This window comes from Schistocerca nitens, chromosome 3, assembly GCF_023898315.1.
Source record: "Schistocerca nitens isolate TAMUIC-IGC-003100 chromosome 3, iqSchNite1.1, whole genome shotgun sequence".
NCBI lineage: Eukaryota > Metazoa > Arthropoda > Insecta > Orthoptera > Acrididae > Schistocerca > Schistocerca nitens.
In genome coordinates, this window is record NC_064616.1 from 236,822,701 (window position 1) to 236,828,957 (window position 6,257).

Here is a 6,257-nt window from a genome sequence, read left to right on the forward strand (position 1 = left end):
AGTTCAGGAGATATGACGTCATACAAATGGAGATGCGTGAAAAACTTTCTCATCATTGATGTAATTTTAATTTATTTCTACTTAGCTACTGACTATTTGCAACAAATACACTGATGGAAAAAAGATGCAACACCAAGAACAACTTGAGCGACATAAATGAAAGTTGCTAGGCGTGTTCTAAATTTGAAAGATGGTTATTTAAATTTGCCCCAGTCGCATAGGAATGTCGCTAGTACAGCCACTATGAGGATGAAAATTGGGTTTGCTTTAATTACACGCTGTAACGGCCGTGAGCGTTATTTACCTATGACACTGGACGTAGTGAGTTGATGTTAGTCAAGAATGCTGCGGCGGCGCAGTTCTTTCCGTCCCTTTACGACGGACCTGCACCTACCTGTGAACATTGTCTCAGCAAATCATCAGTAGGAAAGCCGAGTGAAACCTACTGTTCTTCGACGATAACCAGGCTGCAATCAAAGTCACTAATCTACGTTTCGGGAGAGATACGAAATGAAAGGTTGTAAATTTTGTCCTCAATTAATTTATTCTGAAACTTAGGTGAACAGGTATCACTGCCAATCCCGTGCTAGTATTAACACAGTCACTCACAATCCCTTTCACTCACGTTAGCAAGTTTATGGTGTTGCATTTCCCGAAAACGTAATAGCTACAAAAATACTGATTGTTTCAGATCGATAATGCTCGCCAAATATTAAGTCTGTCGGTACCAAATGCAGTCACAGTTTTCAGCCACCGACCTGCTCAATACGTCACGAGGAATTTATGTACTTTCTCGTCACAAAATTCACTTAAAAATTCCGAAATTACTACACACACGTTAAATATGTTATCTAGAAAAATTTATTCTCGAAGTTTCATTGCTCTACATTAATTATTTTTGGTGTTGCGATTTTTTCCGTTATTTTATTCTCGGAACAGCTCGTGAAAAGAAATTCCAGCGTGTAGTACATGTTTGAGGCAATCTAAATCCTTTATTTTCGAAGAGCTGTGTTTTCTCTGAGGTCTTGCTAAATTGAATGGCATGCTACGAGACTAAATGATAAATTTAACTGCTTTGATATTTCTGGAAAATATAACAGTACTAAATTAAGTTTGTGAACACAAAAGTGCAAAATAAAGTTCGCGGGCATTAATGTTTAACAAAATTTTTGACACCACGTTTACTCGCCATTACTGAGGCTCCATCACACACATGACTCACTATTTTGTCAGCAACTCGCCAGACACCAAGTGCATTGAGTACAATTTCTGATAAATGCTGACGAGTTTTGTTTTAGAAACAGTCTAAAAATCAATAAATCTTCCTATGGGACCGTCTTGCATACAAAATCTGAGAATAATACTCATTTGTGACTAACAAGAAACATAAAACTTTTCATCTTCTTGCACTGCAACAAACTCAGATGATCGTAACTCTTCTTTAATGCTATCATTAATGACACTGGTAACCGATTGAATTAATCCGTTTCGAACTGTGATGTTCCCTTGAACCCAGTAGTGTTGAGCAGGTGATCCCGAATACCTGTAAAATGTGCCTACATAGCTGAAAGCTCGAGTTACTCAAGACATTGCTATTGCCTTCGTTGTCGGAACTTACAACTTCAAAGTGTCCTCTGAACGCAATCTCTTGCTTCCCCAAGAAAGAAACATCACTAGTAAGTCTCTCGATTACGAAATATTTTCGTACACAGCCACAGTATGTTTTACGGCTAGAATCTGGGCCCTTAGAAACTGAATATTCAGTTCGATCATGACCCCAAAACTGAAAACACTCTTCATTCTGAAGGTGCCTTCTTGAAATCTTGTGCTTGTCGGATTTTCTGTGAAACTTTGTTGTTACACATGCTCCGAAGGAAGCTGAAGTCAATTCTTCTTCAATCCCAGATCCACCAAACAAATTGCATACGTAACAATACAATTTATTTGTTACAGAGCAACATGTAAGCCAAGGATACTGAAACGTCCCCTTAGAAAAATTTAAACAATGACTGTGCTTAAACTGACACACAATATTTTTAGCGCAACGCAGTCTGACTTTTAATAATCCCTACAAAAGAATGGCCCTGACTAACATTAACCTATACCTTTCACAAACCACTTACCTCACAAAAATCTTCGTTACTCGAACTACTGCAATACGGCGAGCGCCACTACTGCCAGCTAAATAAAAGAATCAAACTACAGAAGGCACTAACTACTGATAGGCATAGCTAGCAAATTAAAGATTTTGATACAGAACAAACAATTTATTTACCTTAATAGTGTTCAAAAATCATAATACATAAAGCAGTTCATGACATCCCTTCTTACAAATGTACTGTTTCTGATGGACACACGTCCAGAGCATCCGCTCTCAAAAATCCGCCATCTCACTTCCCCACATCCACCACTGCTGGCGGCTCACCTCCAACTGCGCAACGCTACGCGCTGTTAACAGCGAACAGCCCAACACTACAATGGCAGACAACAATGCAAACTAGCCACCGACTGCACACAGCACACCCAGGGATTTTCATACAGAGCGCTAGGTGGCGTGACCAATATAAAAACCTAAACAGCCTACTTGCATAGCCCCCATGCTCCCCACAAAAAATTTTACAAATTGTTTTGGGCAGTGGCCAACAATGATTTGATAAAATTTTTCATAATTACAATAGCAAAGATATCAAATGCACACACATATTGATACAAAGTTGGTCAGAATCTAAAATTTTCACACAGTCCATAAAGACAGTCCTGATCATTCATTACAGTAAAATTGCCGTGTTTTTCTTTTTTTTTTTTCTCAAAGTCTGAGCAGTAAAAGAGAATGCACACGGAATTAGTGCATTTCCATGCAGTCTTGAAGAAGTAGTGTTGTCCTTCCAACGGAAAGACAGTGCTGACTCTTGACATGCAGAGAGGTAATGGGCCACAACAGAGCAAACCCACAGCAGAGTCAGTCGAAGTTGAAGAATAATGGTAGGTAAGTCATCACAGAGCAGACCCACTGTAGTCCTAGTGGAGATTATGGTATTGGTGGGCCACCAGAGCTGCAGACCCAATGCAGTCAAATGGCTCTGAGCACTATGGGACTCAACTGCTGAGGTCATTAGTCCCCTAGAACTTAGAACTAGTTAAACCTAACTAACCTAAGGACATCACAAACATCCATGCCCGAGGCAGGATTCGAACCTGCGACCGTAGCGGTCTTGCGGTTCCAGACTGCAGCGCCTTTAACCGCACGGCCACTTCGGCCGGCTCCCACTGCAGTCCTTGTAGAGATAATGATATTGGTGGGCCATCAAAGATGCAGACCCACTGTAGTCCTTGTAGAGATAATGGTATTGGTGGGCCATCAAAGATGCAGACCCACTATAGTTCTTGTAGAGACGGCCAACAGCCATCTATTGCTACTGTGCAGGTGCACAATCACCATCGAAGAGTCTTGCAGAGAAAATAGCAAGTCCATAAACCACCACTTGCGCACGCACAAAGTTTTTGGAATTGTCCTTACAACCAGCAGTTGTTACGCTTATTGCCGTGATGAAGTAAGTACTGTGCTGTAACGTATTGTTGTGCTACAGAAAAGGCTGTCTCATTGTAGCTATACCACAAAAGTTACTACTAAAACATGTTTTACTTTCCAGAATAATACAGAAAAACTGTGCAGATATAAAACAGGTACACCGCAAAAGCAACAATGTAAATTGTCACTCATTAGTAGCGTCGTGATATAATCGTGTAGCTGTCACATAAACTAACCACTGTGTCATCTGCTGTATCTCAGAAAGTACTCTAAATCCAGAATTTATTTTCAAGTGAACCAAAATGTTGCATTAAAATTGTGGTGTCACCGCCAGACACCACACTTGCTAGGTGGTAGCCTTCAAATCGGCCGCGGTCCGTTAGTATACGTCGGACCCGCGTGTCGCCACTATCAGTGATTGCAGACCGAGCGCCGCCACACGGCAGGTCTAGAGAGACTTCCTAGCACTCGCCCCAGTTGTACAGCCGACTTTGCTAGCGATGATTCACTGACAAATTACGCTCTCATTTGCCGAGACGATAGTTAGCATAGCCTTCAGCTACGTCATTTGCTACGACCTAGCAAGACGCCATTATCAGTTGCTATTGATATTGTAAAGAATGTACAGACAAGAGCTACGTTCAACATTAATGGATTAAAGTTAAGTATTCCACCAAGTACCACCTTTTTTCTAAAGTCTAAATACCTTGTCCTGTTCCAGACCTCACGCCAGCCTGCGTGAGCTTAAATGCGTGCCTTTCGGCTTCGTCCAAACCCCGTGGGTTGTCTCCTGCCAATCCACAACAAAAATCTCATTAGCAGTAGCGGTACATGTTCTAAGTATGTGGGCCTTATGGTCGTTACGTAATAGTGCAACTAACAAGCAAGAATGTACACACACAATAACACTGTGTCGTCTGTTCACTATAACAATGCATTCGTAATTTCTGTTTAAATAAGTTCTCTTGGATCTTGACTGGATGTTTAACTTCAAACATTGTTGCATGTTAACAGTTCCTAATTCTGACAAAGCATACTAGTAACGTGAAGTTGTAACACCATAACTCTAATGCTGTACGGATTTATATTGCTTTTGTTTCATTTAATATTACATCGTTAAGCTTCTGTAAATGTGTTTGATTGAATAGATAACAAAATTGTATACTCATTTCTTTGTACAAACTTTGATGTCATGGTTTGTTTCTATGCAAAGTAGTGTGTCATTTAAATTCTTTGTCCCATTTGGAGGGAACAAAACTTACTGTATATAATTGTAATTTCTGTGTGAATAATTTTTTGTAGAAATGTCAGTATTTGCAAATTTTCTGTTTTATTTAAAATGTTTGTTTCCTGTTATGTAAATTGCTGACCCTCACTTAGGGTTCTTAGTTATTCTGTATGTAAAAGGTAATGTGGTTCCCCTCGGGAACGGAACTATGTAGCGCGCGCAAATTGTGGTTGGCCTAGGTAGAAAAGGTGGAACAAGAGTCAGTCGGGGACGAGCTACCAAACTGTGCACTGCCATGTAAAAGTTGTATATTGTGCTGGTTCCAAGAGAGGCTTTTTCTGCCATTGTCCAGTGCCTCGGATGGATGGGTAAATAGCTGGAACGATTCTGGGATTGGTATCCATCATCGCCACCAAGAACGGACAGAGTCCAGCGATTCTGCCTGCAAATCCACCTACCAACATGCAGTTGCCACCACATTGCGCAATCACTGTAACGGAATACTATAATAATGTACAGTGAAGGATCAGCTTATTGGATGTGTTAGTGTGCTCAAATATAAGGTAACTTATAATCGAATTCATGTACCTACCTTGATTTTTGTTTTCCTTATCATAACACCTCCGTCTGCACTAAAGTGATTATCGAGTGTCCTTACCGAAAGAACATTAAAGCCCAGTATTTTGCTAATTAATGCCTCTTCAACATAGTAAAAAGAAAGTTAAAGTTAATGTGGCAAGAGAGTGAGTTAAAGTAAATGTTGTTTGCTGAAAATAATGTTCCTATTAAAACTGCTTATTAAAGTGCTGTTGCCAACTTCAAAATTAAAAGTTCTTAAGACTGAGGCTTATAAAGTTTTGCTTAGTAAATGATCACATTGCTGTCTGTAGTAAATTCTAAAAGGTGAGTCAGTTTCTTGCAATTTTGTCAACATTGTGTTTCGCTGTAGTAAAAGTGGAAAATTATGCTAATGCTAGAGAACAAGTAATGGGAAACCCACTATTTTTGAAAACCATAATTTCTCTTGAAATGATAATTAAATGAACACCCTAGCTGCAAGCAGGCGTTGATACACTTCGTTGGGGACATGTTGAAAATGTGTGCCCCGACCGGGACTCGAACCCGGGATCTCCTGCTTACATGGCAGACGCTCTATCCATCTGAGCCACCGCGGGCACAGAGGATAGTGCGTCTGCAGGGACTTATCCCTTGCACGCTCCCCGTGAGATCCACATTCCCAACATGTCCACAACACTACATTCGTAGTGCGCCTATTAGATGTTTGCCCATCATACTCATTACTCGTGGCAGATTAATCTACCAAGTCCCGTACGAGTTCGGGCATAGCGTGTGTGTTCGCACACAAGAAGGTCAAAGGCCGGGAACCCATATTTATTTTAACTATATATGACCATGCAGCTTTGCTAGAATTGAAATGATAATTAAATGAACACCCTAGCAGCTAGGGTGTTCATTTAATTATCATTTCAATTCTAGCAA

General features: G+C 40.4%; 1 non-coding gene across 1 annotated transcript; it reads right to left on the reverse strand.

Moving 5' to 3' along the window:
* Nucleotides 1-5,858: 5,858 nt before the first annotated feature.
* On the reverse strand, nucleotides 5,859-5,933 carry Trnat-ugu (transfer RNA threonine (anticodon UGU)). The gene has a single exon. It is a non-coding gene; the product is annotated as a tRNA-Thr (tRNA).
* Between the last annotated feature and the right edge of the window lie 324 nt (nucleotides 5,934-6,257).